The sequence below is a fragment of the Pinus tabuliformis genome, chromosome 7 (assembly GCF_031772625.1).
Source record: "Pinus tabuliformis cultivar Carrire ecotype Pingquan chromosome 7, CPIR1, whole genome shotgun sequence".
Taxonomy (NCBI): domain Eukaryota; kingdom Viridiplantae; phylum Streptophyta; class Pinopsida; order Pinales; family Pinaceae; genus Pinus; species Pinus tabuliformis.
This window is the reverse complement of record NC_142293.1, coordinates 732,337,603-732,358,806: the sequence shown is the minus strand read 5'-3', so window position 1 is coordinate 732,358,806 and position 21,204 is coordinate 732,337,603.

Sequence of the window (21,204 nt, the reverse complement as noted above, 5' to 3'; positions counted from 1 at the left end):
GATAATGGAAAACCATATAGACAGTAACAAGAGCTAGTACTTGTGCATACAGCACCATCGCTTCCAAGTTTGTTATGAACTATCGGGTTGATAAAATTAGAGAAGGAAGCTCCAGGAGTTGTAGCATTATTGCTACAATACTGGAGCCCACCATCTTTTTGGCGCTGTTGCTGGGGAAGCGTCAGAGTATTAGTAATTGTTTCTTTTCTTCTATTTTCTTACTCTTGCCTTCTGCCAAGTAGTTTATTTCATTTCCATTCTGCAAAAGTAGCATAGACATTTCCTGCTTTCATATATTAGTATTTCAATTCCGCAATTTCAATTTTGCAAGCATAGATTAGCCTTTCAATTCCTGCAATTTCCATTCCTGCAATTCCATTTGAGCAAAGTAGATTAGTACTTTCCTACTTTCATTTCAATTCTGCATTTTTTTTCAGCAAGATAGTTAGTTGTAGATGAATCTATTTCAGTTTTGCAGGTACCAAAGAAAAAAACAAAAGCAATCAAAAAGTCTTTCCATTTCATGCCTCATAGGAACCGATATAAAACAGGCAAATTCCTACCCAACACCCCCACCACATCACTAAGTCACCCTTCTCTCTTCTTCGGTGACAGTGATCCAGAAGAACCTATAGGTGAACCTCCTGAGATATACAAAGATCCTATAGTAGAAGAAGAATTAGAGACCATCCCATCTGAAGCTATGGCTGACAATAGAAGAGAAGATGAGAGAATAGAAGGTGCCTTCCCCATCCGAGAAACCAATGGAGACATGAAAATGAAAAACATTAGTCCCTCCGCTCTACCTCACTTCCATGGACTGACTAGTGAAGATCCTGATACCTTCCTGTTTGAGTTTGTTGTCCTTTGTAGAACCCATGACTATATTGAAGATGAGCAGAAGCTGAAACTCTTCCCTTCAACTCTTAAGGATGCAGCATTATGCTGGTTCATGGGCTTACCTGGGAATAGTATCACAACTTGGGCATAGATGCAGCAAGCTTTCAATACCAAGTACCGGGACTACTGTAGGTCTAAGGAAACCAAGGGAGAAATCTTTCGGATGACCATGGGAAATGATGAGTCCTTAGAGGATTATGAGGAGAGGTTCCAACTTAGCTATAAGCGGGCCAGGTACACACTTGACCCTGAATCCCTCAAGTTGGTCCTGCTCCGAGGAGTCCCTAAAGACCTTTTATATACCCTTCACATGTTAGCTGGGGGAGATATTTACCAGCTGCCTTATGAGGACATCAAGACTGTGTTCAGAAACCACTCTAGGGCAGCCCGGAAACGAGGTAGAGGAAAATTTCTCTCAACTGGTATCCCTTTCTCCAAGCATGAGTTTGCAAATCAATTAGAAGATCTTAAGACTGATGTGAGACAGACCATTGCCATGCAACTGGACACATTCAGGATCCAGCAGAAGAAGGAAGAAGCTGAGAGGGCCTTGGCTATCTTCTGCCCTAGATGTACAAGGAGACACCCTAAGAACGAATGCCCATTGCATTCGGTTGAAGTGTGCTTTGTTTGTGAGGAGGACCATCCCACAAATCAATGCCCAACCTTACCTGGACTTAAAGCTATGTCCCAAGGGACAGAAGCTCCCACTGAACCTCTCTATTTCCTCAACAAAAGGAGGCCACAAGGACCTAGACCTTACCAGCAGGGGATGCAAGGGGCACCTCAAGCTTATTACAGCCCCAACCAATCGATTCCTATGCCTTCCTGGGGTCCCCCTGCTCATCCTTCCTGGTCTATGCCTCCTCCATGGTATTATCCACCTCAGTACCCTACTCAACCCATTACTCATTCATATCATTCACATGCCCAGCCACAACCTCAGTGGAATGCACCTCAGTCGGGGTGGAGGCCCCAGTACAACACTCCTCCCGCCATTTTACCTCCACCACCAGTTCAACCTCAACCATTACCTCCTGCTCCTCCAAGGCAACCTCAAATGCCTGCTCAGCCGAACCCAAACCCCAACAATAGACAGGCCCAGCAGGTATACACTGGGGAAACATCATGCCCTACCTATGCTGTGGAGATCCAGGAGATCAATCTTCGATCTGGAAAGACTCTTTCGGATCGCCAACCTCCTCCCCCAGAGGACGAGGAGGACAAACAGGAAAGTGAAGCAAAGGCTATTCCACCCTTTCCTAAGAGACTAACAGCCACCACACAACCCAACCCAGAGGAGGATGAGCTTTTGGGAGAGCTCAAGCAGTTGTGTGTGAAAATACCACTTCTCCAAGCCATCAAGGATGTGCCAATATAAAACAAACTGGTTAAGGAAAAGTGTTTCAAACACCCAGGCAGGCGAAAGAGAGATGCTTCAATCATCAATGTCTTAGGACAACTGTCTGACCTTATGTTAGGACAAGTCATCTACCCAAAGTATCTAGATCCTAGGAGTCCTATAGTATATGTCCACATCAATGGCACCATCATACCTCACACCTTAATTGATCTGGGGGCTGCCATTAATGTGATGACCAGGGATACCATGCTCAAAATCAATCTTCAGGGTTCCTTGAGGAAGACCTTGACAGTACTGCAACTAGCAGATCACTCCACTGTGACTCCCAAAGGGATTGTAGAGGATGTCTTGGTCTCTGTCGACTCTTGGGAATACCCTGCAGATTTCTTGGTTCTGCAACCCAAGGCAGAGCTTATTGGATATCCTCTCATTTTGGGAAGGCCTTGGTTAGCCACTGTAGATGCTTACATCAGTTGCCGTGCAGGAAACATGACCATCAAAAACGGTCCTATGTCCCAGCAACTAGTCCTATACCCTCCTGCCCAACCCTCCTTAGAGCATGGCTTACCACTGTGGTTGGAGGAAGGAGAAGAGGATGAGGTATACTCAGCACCTTTGTGCACCCTAGATACAACTAGAAGAGACCCCCCAACCGAGGATGACTTGATTGAGACTTTGATCCAGAATCCACCTTCGAGTGCACTATCCTTAGAGAAATTGGTGGAGGATGCCCAAGCCAGCACCTTAGTGGACCTTTGTACCACCAACCCTGTCACTCCCAGAGTCAAGAATGTGGAGTTCAGCTCTGAGAGAACGTTAAAGATCAGCTCCTCCCTATCTCCTTCCCAGGAAAAGGAGCTGTGTAGCCTGTTGGCCAGCCATCTAGATGCTTTTGCTTGGAGCTATAAGGAGATGAAAGGAGTCCATCCTTCGGTCTATACCCATCACATATAAATCAAAGAGGATTGTAAACCAGTTAGGCAACCTCAGAGGAGAATGGATCCAGCCCTTAAGGACATTGTCAAGGAAGAATTGCAAAAACTGTTGGATGCCAGATTCATTTACCCCATCTCAGATAGTGAATGGGTGTCCCCTCTAGTGTTGGTTCCCAAGAAAAATGGGAAGTGGAGAATCTGTGTGGACTGCCGAGAACTGAAAAAAGCTACCAAGAAAGACCATTTCCCTCTACCTTTCATAGATCAAGTGTTGGATGGACTGGTAGGAAAGAAGTTTTTCTCTTTCCTGGATGGGTTTAGCGGGTACAACCAAATCCAAGTCAGCCCGGAAGACCAAGATAAGACCACCTTCACTTGTCCTTGGGGTACCTTTTCTTACAGAGTTCTTCCCTTTGGGCTATACAATGCTCCTGCTACCTTCCAGAGAGCTGTCTTGAGCATCTTCTCGGAGCTGGTCCATGATGCGGTGGAAATATATATGGATGACTTCACTCCTTATGGGTCCAACTTCCAGGAAGCATTGTCCAATCTAGGAGAGGTCCTAACCAAATGCATTGAGATGAACCTGTCCCTTAGTCCTGAAAAATGTGAATTCCTGATGACTAAAGGGAATCTGCTAGGCCATACCATTTCTTGCCAAGGGTTACAAGTGGATCCTAACAAAACTGCTCTCATCAAGAAGGTTCCACCTCCCCAAAAGGTAAGGGATGTCCGGAGTTTCTTAGGATTAGCAGGGTATTACCGGAGATTCATTAAAGACTTCAGCAAGCTAGCCCCGCCATTGTTTGGTCTGTTGGCAAAAGATGTGGAGTTTAAATGGACTGACGATTGTCAGAGGGCTTTGAATGAATTAAAGGAAAAGTTGGTGTCAGCCCCAATCTTGAGAGGTCTAAACTGGGCCCTACCTTTCCACATCCACACTGATGCCTCAAACAAAGCCATAGGGGCAACTTTAGGACAAGTTGAACAAAAACTTCCATATGCCATTTACTTTGTTAGCAAAAACTTGTCCAAAGCCGAACTGAATTACACTGTAACCGAGAAAGAATTCTTGGCTGTGGTCCATGCATTGAACAAGTCCCGACATTATATTACTGGCTATCAAACCTTTGTACATACGGATCATGCTGCAATTAGATATTTAATGAATAAACCAGATGTGAATGCCCGTATTATTAGATGGTTACTTTTGTTGCAGCAGTTTGATTTGACCGTTGTTGACAAACCAGGTAAAGAAAATGTTGTTGCTGACTTTTTATCTAGATTGGATTTGTCTGCAGATGAGGATGGAACAGTGGATGACCAGATGCCCGATGAACATCTGTTTTCTATCTCAGTGCTCTCTCCATGGTTTTCTGATATAGCAAACTACCTTGTTTCAGGACACTTCCCTCCGCACCTATCTTCAAGAGAGAAGAGCAGAATCATCAGAAAAACTGCCTCATTTACTTGGATCGGGGGCAATCTGTTCAAGCTTGGCCCTGATCAGATCTTAAGGCATTGTGTAAGGGAGGAGGAAGTCTTTGATATCGTCCTCACCTATCATGATGGGCCTTGTGGAGGACATTTTGCAGCAAATAGGACTGCCTTCAAAATCCTGCAGGCAAGCTACTATTGGCCCACACTTCATCAAGATGTCAGAAGATATATCAGCCAATGTGACCGATGCCAAAGAATGGGGAAACCGACTCCAAGGGATGATATGCCTCTCCATCCTCAAGTGACTCTTGAGCCATTTGAGAAGTGCGGTATGGATTTTGTGGGTCCAATCAACCCTCCTTCGAGGCAAAGGTCTTACATCATTGTGTGCACTGACTACCTGACAAAGTGGGCAGAGACTAAAGCAATCAAGGCAGCAACAGAAGAGAAGGTGGCCGAGTTCTTAAGAGAAAACATCTTCTACAAATTTGACTACCCAAGAGAGCTGGTCACCGATCAAGGGAGCCAGTTCACATCCAACTTGATTGAAGACCTACTAGCTCACCACAAGATCAAGCATAGGACTTCCACCCCCTATCATCCACAGGCAAATGGGCAAGTGGAAGTCACCAACAGAGCATTGGAAGGGATTTTGACTAAGGTGGTGAGCAGCAGTAGGAAAGATTTGACAGATCGCCTGGTTGAGGCCACATGGGCTTACAACACCACCTGGAAGACCACCACCGGCTTCACGCCTTATGAGCTGGTCTATGGGAAGAAAGCTTTGCCGTCCATTGAGTTTGAATACAACATTTTAAGGATGGTAGCTCAGCTAGATCTAGATCTCAGCCATGCACAACAAGAAAGGTTATTGCAGCTAAATGGACTGGACGAGCACCGGATGCAGGCCCTCCTTCACTCAAAAGTGGTTCAACTTCAGAGAAAGGTGTGGCATGACCAACACCTCCATGACAAGCAATTCCAGCCGGGAGATTGGGCCTTGTTGTATGACTCCAGATACAAAGATTTCAAGGGGAAGCTGAGAACCAGATGGCTAGGACCATATGTAGTGGAAAAATGCCATGACAATGGATCTGCTCTTATTCGAACCATTGATGAGGAAACCATCCCCATGCTTGTCAATGGGCATCACTTGAAGATCTACAGGAAGCCTCTCTCAAGACAAGAGTTCATCAAAACTATGGAGAAATCAGTGTTGGTCATAGAGAAGGGTTCTGCCTCTGCTTTGGGCATACCCTGAAAGATCTAAATAATAATAATAATAATAATAAAATAATAAAGATCCTTGGGTGAAAACCTTTCTGAGGCTCCCAAGGCAGGTGGTAGGGGTGAAAACCTCATTGAGGCGCCCCTATTGTCTTTCAAAAAAAAAAGATTTGAAAAAGATCCTTGAGTGAAAACCTCTCTGAGGCGCTTAAGGCAGATGGCAAGGGTGAAAACCTCATTGAGGTGCCCCTGCTATTTTTCAAAAAAGAAAAAAAAGAAAAAAAGAAAAAAAGAAAGACAAAAAGAAAAGAGAAAAGAGAAAAGAAGACAATAAGCAAAAAGATAGGGACAACAAGTTTATAATGTGAAAATGCATGCAGGTTGCAGGTGTTCTATGAAGGTGAGGAGGACTCTTAATGCACAGCCAAAGATCCTTATCATGTTTCCAGGAGACCTCACCAGCACCTCCTCCAAGAATACTCATTTCCTCCAAGGTATGTGCACAATGTCATCATGGCTTGAGTCTTCTACAGGAAGATGCAGACTTTCTACAGGAAGGTGCAGACTTTTCTACAAGAAACGCAACTTTTCTACAGGAAGTTCTGTATTTCTACAGGAAACTTCCTGTAGAAGTTCAGGACGGGCCAGAATTCATTTTATGAGGAGATCTAATGACCAAGGGTTGGTTTGGACGCATGCAAGCTACTGTTGGCACCCTTATACATTGTTGTCACCTCTTTCTACCATCCCTGTCGACATGCAATGAAGTTACCTGCACCATTAAAGCAGATCATTGAGTTATCAAGAGAAAAGCAATTTTTGAGATGAAAAAACGTTGAGATGTCATACCATATCCATCCCAGCCATCCATGAGCTCTGTGAGCGTGATCGTGGGGCCATTGCCTTCGTCGTGCAGAATGCACCCGAGGAGGAAGAAACTGTTACAGGACATCCTGTAGGAGTCCCGTAACAGTTAAGCCCGCTAGAGTGCACACCATATACAATGAAAATGCGGGCACAGGCAACTGAAGCATCAAATCCATCGTCAGTAACCTGTGAATATGAACCTACGGGCCTGTGTAAATCCACCAGCAGCAAATAAATCCACTCATCGTCGTCCAAGAGCCTGAACAATCGTGTTTCAGCCGCACAGGTAAGTGTCTCGACCCTTTCTTCCGTCGAATTGCATGAATTTTACTTTGAAAATGTTTGCAAGTGTGAAATGGATGGGTTGAGCAGTTGTATGTTCAATCGATTGGCCACGTCGACCAGTCAGCTGGTCAAGCTAGATGTGTGAATGGTGGCCGTGGGAAAAAACGGGCAGTGGACACGTGAGAACCGTCCACTCGGGGAGAAACGAGTTCTAACGAGAATGGCGGCGGCGGATCTGCGGGGAATGATGCAGCAGTAAGGGAACTTGCAGAAGAATGATGGTGTTACATCGCCCAACGGTCCGGCAGGGACAGCTCACCCCCGCACCACAGATTCCTCTGATTCAAATCTAATTGGCTAGATTGCCACCCCATGCATTTATCATTCACTGTTTGAGTCTTTGGCCATTAGAACGCCTGTTAAGCAACACCAAGAGCACAGACCCACTGCAGTATCCCCTGGAAATCGCGCGTTGCTCCTACAGGAAAGCTGTTTCTACAGGAAGTTGGGTTCCTCAAGTCAAAAGGTGGCGGATTAAAAAGGTAAGCCTGATCTCTCCATGCAATTGGTTTTTGAAGGTGGCAGAATCGTCGTCTACAGTCTGGTCATAGAAAATTGTTGCAATTGTTGTCTGCCGTGCATGAACTGTCGTCCTACAGGATGTCAGTGTAGTTGGTTGTGTTAAAGGTTCTCAGGGAGTAAGCTTTGTGAATTATGTGCATGACAGAGGCGTATTCCTACGCTCTGTCCCAGTAGACCGAATTTCTTCCCCATTTGCCACCTCCAGCTAACACAGCAGTTTTTCACCATGCCGGGTGGGTTCATCAGAAGGGAACCCACCGATTCAACAAAGTTAAGAGAAAATCCTGAGGTGGTGGATCTCTTCACACGAGCACAATGGATATCCTTCTGTGACAAATTGCAGGGCTATGACGACGAAGTGGCAGAAGAGTTTTTGCAAGCTCTGAGGCCGAAATCTAAAACGTTGGCCACCGTTACCTTCAGGGGTCTGAGCCTCAAATTCACCCCACAATTCATCAACCGAGTTATGGAGCTCCCAATGGGATTACCATGGGATAAAGAAGAAAGGAAATTGAGCCAACAAGCTAAGAAAGAATTCTTTCCACCAGAGGAGGAATTTTCAGAAGACAAAAATGGGGTTCGTAGAACCAGTTTACTGCCACCATGGAATGAAGTGAGCCTGCAAATTATGAAGTACATCACCTGCGAAGGCCGTTTTAGCATTGTATACGGGTACCACTTTCGGTTACTCACTGAATTACGGCACCAGATGGATCTACCTGTAGAAAACAAGCTTAGTCTCCCTTACTTTCTACTACAGTCTCTGATTGAGTGTGCAACCAAGCTGAAAGAAGGCACACCAGACCAGGTAGCCCACCATGGACTGATCAAACTCCTTGTGGAGGATGCGCTCCACACATACAAGGTTCCTCTCTCATGGGAAGCCTTCAGAAATTTGACAAAGGACGGGGATATAAAGATGCTAACCGAAGAGCTCGGTTCTTCTAGCAGTGAGGAGAAAGAGTCAGTGGCCGCAGTAAAGAGAGAAAAAGGCCAAAAGACCCCAACCACAGAGCAGAAGAAAAAGCAAGAGAAGAAACAAGAGAAAAAGGATGACAAGGAGAAAGATGACACACCCATCTTGACAGCAAGAGAGAAAAGGTTGCAAGGCAGAGTGGACAAGGCTGAGAAGGTCCACATCAGCAAGAGTGCCTCGACAGCGACCGCAACTAAGTCAAAAAGCAAAACCCATGCAGCAAAGCAAACCAAGGCGACGACACCTGTTTCTACAGGAAAGCCGAAACCGGCTTCTACAGGAAGCTCGAAAATTATTGAAAAAGGGTCTTCTACAGGAAGCCCGAAAATTATTGAAAAAGGGTCTTCTACAGGAAGCCTGAAATTGACTAAAACAACGTCTTCTATAGGAAGCCCTGAAAAAGTGAAACCCAAGGAGAAGAAAGCTGACATTCGTGAAAGGGAGGCAGCAGCTGTGCTGGCCGCCCTCAGCACACCTCCTAAGCCAAAGGAGAAGAGAAAGAGGGAGACCCCTCTATACTTTAAAGCTCGAAGAAGTGTGAGAATAAAGACGGGAAAGCCACAACCTACATCTAGCAGCCAAATCACTACAGGGGATGCCCCTACTTCACCCAGTGAGAGGTCCCCCTCGAAGATATCGGTCACCTATGAGAGGGGGAGCCCAAAAACGACTACTTGGAAAGGAAGGTTAGACCAATCGGCTTCAAAAGCCCGGCTCAAGGTCAAGGAAACAGAGAAGAGGGAAGGAGCAGCACCCTCATCACCACCAAGGGCAGAATAGGCAGAGCCACCAAGAGTAGTAAAGAAAGAGCGTATTCCGGAGCCTAGTTCTAGGCCAAGGACAAGGAGCTCGAGCAAAATTGCTCAAGGATGAGCAAATATTTTAGCTGGGGGGTGATGATGAGCCCCAAATTTTGGTAACAATTTGGGCTCATTTGGTCTACTTACCTTGCTCAACCCTTCATTTTTTATCATTTATGCATCATTTCTTAGTATATTCGTGTTATTTGTAGGAAGAAGGGCAGTCATTATGCCTATGTGGCTAATACATGATGATTTCAGGTTTTTTGACATTAAATGGAGCAAAGACCATGCAAATGAAGACAAGGAGACAGCCAAGGTGGCATTGCGGGTTTATAGGGAGGTTGTCCACCACCCCAACTCCGAGCTCCAACAGCTATCACCACCGAGCTAGAAGGCAGCCATCGGATTCTCCAGGAAAAACAGTTTACTTTCAGTTGGACAACCAAGCTCCACTAATTGAGGAGGCCAGCTTGGCCCTCATCATGTATAAATATTGAGGCTGTAGCCTTCGATGAGACTCTTGAACTTTTGTTGTAGATTTTGGATTACGAGCTGTAGCTCTGTTTTTGCTCTTTGTAAGCCAATTTTGGCATGTTGTTAGACTCATGATTATGATCTTTTAATAAAAGGCAGGCAGATTTGGATTCGATTCTGAGTTCTTAGGGGAGCTATAGCTCTCAGGTTAGGGCCCAACCTGAGAGCAATAGACCTCCTTCTCTTTGTATTGTTACCTGTCTTTCTTTTATCATTGCATTTCTTTCCTTTACATGCACTTGAAAAACACAGTTTGCTGAGTTGATTGTTTCGGTTTGGTTATGTAGGTTAGTTTCATGAATGCAGTTGTTTCAGTAGTTCAGAATTAGCGTAGGGAGATTGAAGTTACGTTGAGTTCAAAAAGGTTGAATGCATGCTCACTTTCACCTCTGTTTGGGGACCGGAAGTGTAGACCGTGCCAACTGCCAAAAACACTGTTTTAACATATGCATGCAAGTATTGATGTAATGTTTTCGATTGAAGAATTTTCCATGCGATTATATCTTGAGTAATGACTCTTTGGTTCAGCATCATGCACGAATTCCCTTCAACTTACATTGTTGTTCTTTGATTCCTAATAAAACAGTTAGAATAGGTTGGTGAACTTTCGTTTACATGCAAGATAAGGGTGATTTGTTTCATTTACACTGTGCAGCACCACTTCATTGTGTTCTTATCCTTCTGAACCGTGCCTAAGCCACCTACTCATCCTCTGTTCAGCTCATTTTCCTTCCAACCCTCTATTATCCACATTGCCTCAACTTTTCGGCCTTCCATTGCCTCTACCCTTCTATCAACCAACCAGCTCTATCCACTCTCTCTCCATCTCATCTCTCTGTCCATAGGTCATCACAAGCTCCTCTTTCATCTTACCTATCCACCCATACAGCTCCTTCACTCCTCCATCACCCAAAACTCTGACTGTAGAACATCCTGTAGAAGTTAGCAGACTTCCTGTAGAAATCCTGAGTTTCCTGTAGGATCCCCTGCAGACATCCTGTAGAAGCCTGCAAACACGGTTGCCAAGCACCTGAACGTTGTGGACTTCTGTGGAATGATGTGAGGGATCCCCTGGAACCTCTCAGAGTCCTCCTGACCGTTCCCAAGCCTTCCTCCCCTTCGAACTACCCCTGCACAGTCAAGACCCAGTGAGAAGCACAATCATAATAACTCCACCCACTTGAGAAAAAATACAAAAACTAGTTCTCTTCAATGGAAGTAGTTTAAAGTCATGCATCTCATCTCACTAGAAGTAATGGCATCATTTCTAGAAGTTTCATTCCCACCATTGCATCATAAGGATTAAGCTAGTCAGATTAGGGTTTACTAGGGTTTCCATGTTTGGTTGGCTTTCAGTTCATTCTTGCAAAGTAGGTTAATTTCCTTTGAGATAGCCTTCGTTCATCATTTAGGAAGCTTCTTCTGAGAACATATAGAAGTTGGCTTGAGCCCTAGCGGACTTGTGCCAGCTGACCAAGTGACAGCTGCGACAAGAGCTAGTACTTGTGCATACAGCACCGTCGCTTCCAAGTTTGTTACGAACTACCGGGTTGATAAAATTAGACAAGGAAGCTCCAGGAGTTGTAGCATTATTGCTACAATACTGGAGCCCACCAGATATGTACCATGACAATTATTGATCAACTAGTAGTTTATGTTCTAATTGTTGCACTTTATTAACAATTCCATTAAAATAATCAATAACATTACCATCTTCTACTTTTACTCTCTTCCCTTCTCTAAACCATTTTCTCTCCTCCTGATGTCGTTGGGATTAAGATTTTTCTCTTTAAAAACATAATTCTCATGGCTAGACTTTTTTTGAGGTTGAGTTCCTTCTAGAAAGAAGAATTCTCAAATTAGAAATTATTGAGTTTATACCCAATTACATGTGGATGATAAATATATTGGGAAAATATTAAAAATATTGGGCTCTATGATATAATGTTCGTTCTAACTCTTGCTTTTCTTGCGAAAATTCTTTCTGATCCTTTTGAATTATAGTGGATATATTTTCATTCCCTTGAACTATGAGTTTATCTTGAAATTTATTTACATGAGCAATTATTTTCTCGCTTTGGTCGGCCAATTGTTGTACAATCCATTGGATTACAATAAGTGGATCATAAATTATGCTTGGATTATTGATATTAAGTTTTTCTATTTCGTTCTACCATTCTAACTAAATCTCCATTTTTCATTATTGTCTCTGCTAAACTTGCTACAATCCAACATCCAATTTTGTAAGTATCATTATTCAATGCATCTTTGATAATTAAATTATTTTATAATCATTATATATTGATAATTAGTTACAAATCCATGTTTTATGATGGTAGAATTTTAAATATTTGTGTTTTTATTTTATGTAATGTATTGGTTTGTTTGTGTTTATATGTCTATAAATTATTTAAAACAAAAAAACAGTTAGACTTATCTATGTTAAATTTAATAGAGGTTCACTTATTTTAGTAAATGAAAATGAAATCGTGAATGACACTGTATTCGTTTTTGTAACCACCACTATTCAATGTGTGTACTTTAAAATCACAATTATTTTTAATTAGTACATTCTTACTATTAATTACAATTTCACATTTTTTCTTATGATAGAATTTCAAATTCTTGTGATTATAGTTTATTTTGTGTATATGTTTGTATTTGTGCATATATAATGGTTTTACCTAGACATAAATATCATCTATAGCAATTACACTTTAAATGAGTTGAATTTGGGAATTAACTTATTTTATGTGCATATTGACAGTCAATTTAATAACATCCAATTTATTTCTACAAATGATCATAATGACTATTAATTAATAGACATTTCAATAATAAAAATAACTATAATATCACAAACGATTATGATGATAAAAAATTTGCGAGTGCAATTACTCAATACATTTAAAAAATATACCACAAAATATTTATCATAATTTGCAAGAAATTTTATACTTTATAAATTAATTAGCTAGAAATTGATGCTTTATAATGATAGAATTTTCAAATATGCTTTTTATTTTTTATTATGGGTTTATTTTTTTTTGTTCTTTCTTACCTTTTTGTTTAATGAGTTTACACGTACATAAGCATGATATACAACTAGAGAGCTATGTCTTTGATATCAAAATTTTATTTTTTATGAAAGAAATATTTGTTTATTATTTTTTGAAGTTTATGAAGTAATATTTCAATTGGATTTTGCAGACACATGTATTCTCATATGTTTTTTTTGAACTATTACACGAATAGTAAACTAAGATAGTGGTATTTTTTGAATTTTATTTCGTTTTGAAAATTTTGTGTTTGCACCCATTTCACTGCAAGCTTTATGTTTTTGATGATACTTATCTATGATTGATGCCTTGGTAACCATAATCCAAAAATTCAGCCCACACTATTGGACCGATATAGAAATTGAGCTTATATAGTACTTGAGGCCGAATCTTGATGACGAAGTGCTCAAATTTCTCTGTGTGTTAACAAAAGTATAATGGAACAGGAAAAATATCAATAAGTATTTCTTCTAGTTGCAGAAAAAGAATTATACACAAGTGCTCAACATTTCAAATGTGCAAACAAAATTATCCATAAATGCTATGCATAATTGCAGGAAAAAATTATACACCTTACTTTAAAATTCAAAGAAGATGCATAGTTACTTTAAAATTCAAAGAAGATGCATAGTTTCAAATGTAAAGAGAAAATTATTCACAAATTATATCCATAATTACATGGTTTCAAATGTACAAACAGACTTAGTCACAAATGATAATGTAGTTGCACAAAAAAACTATAAAGCCTACTTTAAAACAATGCTCGAAAAAAGGCATGATTTCAAATGTGCAATCAAAATTATCCATGAAAAATATTCATAGTTGGGAAAAAAGATTATAAACCCTACTTTAAAACAAGGCTCCAAAACTACGCATGGTTTTAAATGTGCAAACAAAATTTTCCCAAAACCATATTCACAGTTGCTAATTTTTTTTTATTAACAACACTTTAAAACCGAAACTCTGCAAACAAAATTATCAATAAACCCTATCCATAGTTGCAGGAAAAAAGATGGCTTCAAATGTGGAAACAAAACTATCCATAGTTGACGAAATTTTTTATAACCAATACTTTAAAACGAAAATAACAAAGATCGAAGAAGAAATAAAACAAAGATCGAAGAAAAAGAGGCATGCGTCAAGAAGAATGTTGAGATAATTTGAATCGACACAAATGGCCTCCTTACCTCCAACGTGATTTGAGGTTTGAGGTAGAATTATGAAGTGCTAGCTGCGTTGAGCGTTGATCGAACACACGGCCTTCATATATTTGGTCTGACGGAGTCTCACAATCTCCCAACAGAGATACAGAGCCGCTCTTCCAACAAAGATCTCTCTCAACAAAGATACAGAGGAGCGTTGATCGAACAGAGGACCTTCATATATTCAGTCTACGCCTCTCCAAACAAAGATACAGAGTAACGTGGATGAAACACACGATTCATATATTCAGTACGCTCTCTCAATAAAAATAGAGGCAACAACATTGTGGATCGAACATACGATGATCACTCAACAACGATACAGATACAGAGGCAACAACATTGTGGATTGAATTGGGACATCTTGAAACGGCTATGAATAAACGGCTCGAATTCGGATTCCTCCGCTGAAAAGATTGCGATTGTGAAATCCGCTTGGAAACTGCTCCTTAACTAAACGCTAGGGTTGAATTCAAAAAATACTAATTACAAGGACCCAGAAAAGCAAAAAGCTACTCAAAACGCAAAAAAGTTACCTAAATATAGAATGCAGAATATTAATTAGATTCGTTAAAGCTATACAAACAAAAAGACAGAAAAGTAACGTTAAATTAAAAAAATAAAAAATTAAAAGTTAAATTTAAAAACAAAAACAAAGGTAACATTAAATAAAATCAAAATCAAAATCAAAATAATTAACTCTTAAATTTTAAAATATACAAAGTAAGAAATTAAAAGTTAAATTTGAAAACAACAATTAATTTCTTTTGAGGTAAAAGATTGACAATTTCAAAGTTATAAAGATGGAATGGTTGATGGCAAAGCAAAAAAAATTAAAAGTGAAATTTTAAAATAATATTTATTTGCTTTTAAAGTAAAAAATTGGCAGTTTCCACATAAAACATAAAATATAGAACCTATTTCTACCTAAATTTTAGCTTGAAATTGACATATAGTAACCTTGCTATAATAAATAATTTAGAACATTCCTTAAATATGGAGGGACAATAAATTCAATCAAATCTACTTGACGTATAACCCTATAAACTAGTTGTGCATACAACACTTTGTTCTCAATAACATTATGACTTTCTTGAATATGGATAGTAGACTTCAGAAAGAGTATTTAAATTTTTCTTTTTGACATCTTTATATTTTGGTATATGTTGTCAATGGAGATACTTGGTTCTCTATCATTAAGTTGAATATGAGAACCAAATTTATCAAGTTAAAGGGTTTAGTTGGCACCAATTAGTTAAACTTTGAATTGAATATATAATAGAAAAACAATTTACATGACCCTTAGTATACTTTTGTGTGAGATTTTGTAGGATAAAACAAAGGTGACTACTCCATTATAACTAAAAAGATATCACAAGCTTACAAAATCCAGGGAAATTAAAACAAACATAATTTTTTGTTACTTCAAATTATATTCCGATTTCATTAGTTATAATTCTTAAGATGGATCAACTAATCTCCAAAATTTGTTGTTCTCAAGCATTACTATGGAGGTGTGAATCATCTATTTTTTTCTCTAACCTAGAAATGATTACTTCTCTTCAATTTATTCCTAGACATGCCCATATTAAAACAATCCCTGAAATTATCATTATCTTGCATAGCCAAATCCTATTTCAAATTATTAGAGAATGTTTATTATTACATCGTATATTAACAAAATATAAAATATTGTGCATAATATTTCTATGCATGATATCCTCATTATTGAAATGTTATAATAATTAGCTACACTAATTAATAAATATTTTATGACAATAATAAATCAAAAATGTTTTTTTAATATTAATTATCAATAAGATTATAACAATAATTTATATTAGTTAATACAACTATAGAATATGCCATTTTTTATTTACGGAATCTAATTTATAATTTAATATTACTGTATTATGGATCACCCTTAACAAAGAAAAACAATATTGAAGAAATATAATATTTCGCAAGGACCATCATTAAAAATAAAACACTAAATATAAATAATATTATTTCTAATAGAATAAATATTATATAAAAATATTTGAAAAAAAAGGTGCAGTCTTACTTATGGAGGAATTGGCCTTTTCATTAGAATCCATCAATACAGCAAGAAATATTGTGACTTTTCATTGATTCAAATAGCTAGAATTATGAGAAAAAAACCATTTTTTCTATCAGTTAGACTACATGAAAAAAAAAAAAAAACCTCTATTATCAATTTTTCAAGGATATTTATTTTTTGTGTTTTCAATTTTTTCTAACTTTCGCGATAATTGCTAATTGAATATTCTATCCATACCTACTTTGATATGACAAAATAAAGTAGAAATAAGTTTTATATGTTATTGTCTATATGGCTTTCCATTATCCTCTTTATAAACACCATCATGCATGCACATTACCAATTTTTTAGTCACTAACTCAAAGCAATGGATTCCATGGAATGCTTTTCCGTTATGATCATGGAAAATCAATGGAGAAAGGACTCTATGATGTACCACTCATGATTAAGAATTTTACTCTCTCTCTCTCTCTCTATATATATATATATATATATATATATATATATATATATATATATATATATATATATATCTGTGTGTGTGTGTGGATGAGCGCAGGGATTTGGGTTTCATATTTTAGCGAGAGAGGGATTGTTTAGGTAAACAAAAAGAGTAGTAGATCAACTAGTTGAATGGCCCAATCAAATGGTCAATCAATTTTCTTAAGCCCTAAGAAAATAGATTTATAAATATAATTGAATTGAAAATTTAGGCACTCCATTGAGCTTTCAAATTCTTAAAATACACATTTCCAGTACCCCTTATGGAAATTTTTTTTGCAATATCTTTTTGTAACCTAGCGAAATTAAATTTTCTAATTCATATCATATTTATGAAAAAAACATATGAGAATACATATGTCTGCAAAATCCAATTGAAATATTACTTCATAAACTTCAAAAAATAATAAACAAATAAAATTTTGATATCAAAGACATAGTTCTCTAGTTGTATATCATGCTTATGTATGTGTAAAATCATTACACAAAAAGGTAAGAAAGAACAAAAAAAAATAAACCCATAATAAAAAATAAAAAGCACATTTGAAAATTCTATCATTATAAAGCATCAATTTCTAGCTAATTAATTTATAAAGTATAAAATTTCCTGCAAATTATGATAAACGTTTTGTGGTATTTTTTTTAAATGTATTGAGTAATTGCACTTGCAAAATTTTTATCATCATAATCGTTTGTGATGTTATAGTTATTTTTATTATTGAAATGTGTTAATTAATAGTCGTTATGATCATTTGTAGAAATAAATGGGATGCTATTAAATTGACTATCAATATGCACATAAAATAAGTTAATTCCCAAATTCAACTCATTTAAAGTGTAATTGCTATAGATGATATTTATGTCTGGGTAAAACCATTATATATGCACAAACACAAATATATACAAAAAATAAACTATAATCACAAGAATTTCGAATTCTATCATAAGAAAAAACATAAAATTGTAATTTAAAAAAAGAATGTATTAATTAAAAATAATTGTGATTTTAAAGTACGCACATTGAATAGTGGTGGTTACAAAAATGAATACAGTGTCATTCATGATTTCATGTTCATTTACTAAAATAAGTGAACCTCTATTAAATTTAACATAGATAAGTTATGCAAGCATTCAATTCATTTGAAGTGTAATGCTTACATTGGATCCTATGCATGCCTAAAATCATCATGTAAGTTATTCATATAAAGTTAGTCTAACTGTTTTTTTGTGTTCAATAATTTATAGACATACAAACACAAACAAACAAACCAATACATTACATAAAATAAAAACACAAATATTTAAAATTCTACCATCATAAAACATGGATTTGTAACTAATTATCAATATATAATGATTATAAAATAATTTAATTCTCAAAGATGCATTGAATAATGATACTTAAAAAATTGGATGTTGGATTGTAGCAAGTTTAACAGAGACAATAATAAAAAATGGAGATTTAGTTAGAATGGTAGAACGAAACAAAAAAACTTAATATCAACAATCCAAGCATAATTTATGATCCACTTATTGTGATCCAATGGATTGTACAACAATTGGCCGACCAAAGTGAGAAAATAATTGTTCATGTAAATAAATTTCAAGATAAACTCATAGTTCAAGGGAATGAAAATATATCCACTACAATTCAAAAGGATCACAAAGAATTTTCCCAAGAAAAGCAAGAGTTAGAACAAACATTATATCATAGAGCCAATATTTTTTAATATTTTCCCAATATATTTATCATCCACATGTAATTGGATATAAACTCAATAATTTCTAATTTGAGAATTCTTCTCTCTACAAGTAACTTAAACTCAAAAAAAGTCTACCCATGAGAATTATGTTTTTAAAGAGAAAAATCTTAATCCCAACTACAGCAGGAGGAGAGACAATGGTTTAGAGAAGGGAAGAGAGTAAAAGTAGGAGATGGCAATGTTATTGATTATTTTCATGGAATTGTTAATAAAGTGCAACAATTAGAACATCAACTACTAGTTGATCAACAATTGTCAGGGTACATATCACTAGCCAACAAGGTACAATATTTGTAATATTTAAAATAATTTGATTCCCCTAAAGGTATATTCGTATGAAAATGGTCTATATTTGATCAACATCTTCAACTCCTTGCACCAACTACTTATCAAACAAAATTCCATATGACTTCAACATGAGCCCCTGCAATAACACAATCATCTCGATCATCTTTCTTACAACATCAATTCAATTTCCTTGAGCCCAGCTTTTAGGATGTGGTCTCTCTTCTGCACAACAACATCACACTCAGGAAATTGAAGATGAATGTTCCAATAGGTCCCATAGGGAAGCGAAAATAAGAGGAATCCAAATTTTAAATATTGCAGGTGTAATTCAAGAAGTTCTCATTTCCCATGAAACTAGATATACTAATTAGCCGATCACCCTTATGGACGAACTTGTATTTCATTATAAGCCTTTACATTTTTTTATTTATTGTATCATATATATATATATATATATATATATATATATATATATATATATATATATATATATATATGCCTCATTTTATATTTTGTGATTGGATTCTCAAGAGAATATAATATGAAGTAACACTTTGTTGGCTCTATGCTACATCGCTTCTCCTCTATTCCTATGTTCCTTATCTTCATGTGATTTCTTGTTTTCCTTTCTACTAATAACCGATGGTCATTGTGTGTGTGTGTGTATATATATATATATATATATACACACTTTGGAATATTTTACTAAAATATAAAATGTTGTAAAATATTGGTGGTTCTTTCAATGAATCGGAAAATCTTGTAAAATATTAGTGAATCATTTAGTTAATTATAAAATCTTGAAAATTATTGGTGAATTCCTCATTTAATCTTTACATCAAGTTTTTTTTTCCTTCTTATGCATTGATTCTCTAATATAAAAATGGTTATCCAATTACTTCACTTCAAATAAACCAACATATTTACGATTTGGTTGTTCATCACCATCTATTCAACTACTTGGTGTGTAAATATTATAGTAACTACTACGATTTCTTCTTCAATCAAAAATCTATAATTTCTGATGAATACAAAGAGTTTTTTGGAATTACACAAAATTCTCAATGAGATCCACTAAAAGACCAAATATGTAATGAAAGTTAATTTCCTATATTATAAAAAAATCAATTAACACAAACTCATATAAAGCCACAATTTTCCAGCTCAAAAATATAGCCCACAAAGAAAAGTGTTCATTACTTAGTATAACATGTTAAAAAATAAGTATCATCAAATTTCATGGCAAGCTTTATGTTTGCATCTCTTTCAACTCTGATATTGAAAATCATAACTTTTGTTTTGTTATAATAGTTGAAATATAATGAAGGTATCAAAATACATCTTAGTGTGCCAATACATTAGAAATATACCAATACATTATACATACATCTTAGCAGCCAAGGTATTGAAGGCATACCAACAGTAATCTTGTGTTTCAACGACCTTAACCTCATTTTGTCCAATGACCAGGAAGATATTTGTAGATCCATTTGAGTCCAAATATATGATATTATAATATCATTATTATTCGTGTTCCATCATACTTAGTGGAGATTTTATGAAGTTTGGTTGTGTTTTGTCATTGCATTCTACTTATGGGTTTCAAGAATTTATGTCTATGGCGATTGTTCTCATAATCACCTATTTATATTTTAAATTGTTATACGTATTACTTGTCATATTATCATGTATATATTGATATCTTTTATCACTATAAAGAATGAATCAATAAGTATCATATATAAAGGGAATGAAATGATATGTAATTTTGATTTCTTTCTTAGGTTTTCTGAGTAGGCAGAGGTCGAGGGGGCGTTGGAGGTGGAGGTGGTTGAGGAGGAGGAGGTGGGGGTGGTGGAGGAGGAGGAGGTGAAGGTGGTTGTGGAGGAGGTGGAGGTGGAGGTGGAGTAGGATAAGATGGTGGAGGAGGAGATGGAGATGGAAGAGGTGGTAGTGGTGGTGGAGGTGGAGGAGGAGGTGGTGGAGGTTGAGGTGGTGGTATATCTGGTGGAGGTTAAGGTGGCGGAGGAGCTGGAGGTGGAGGAGGAGGAGGAGGTGGAAAAGGTGGTGGAGGAACAGGAGGAGGAGGTAGAGGTGGTGGAGGAGGAGGAGGAGGAGGAGCAGGTGGTGGTGGTGGTGGTGGAAGAGGAGGGAGGTGGTGGAAGCCGAGGTGACAGAGGAGGTGGAGGTGGAGGCAGAGGAAGAGGCACAAGTGGTGGAGGAGGTGGAGGTGGAGGATGAGGAGGTGGTGGTGAAGGTGGAGGTGGAGCAGGAGGTGGAGTTGGAGCACGAGGTGTTCGAGGAGGTGGTGTTGGTGGTTGAGGAGGAGGTGGAGGTGAGGGGAGGTGGAGGTGGGAAGGAGGAGGGGAGGATGAGGTGGAGGGTGCGGAGGTGGAGTTGGACGTGGAAGAAGAGGA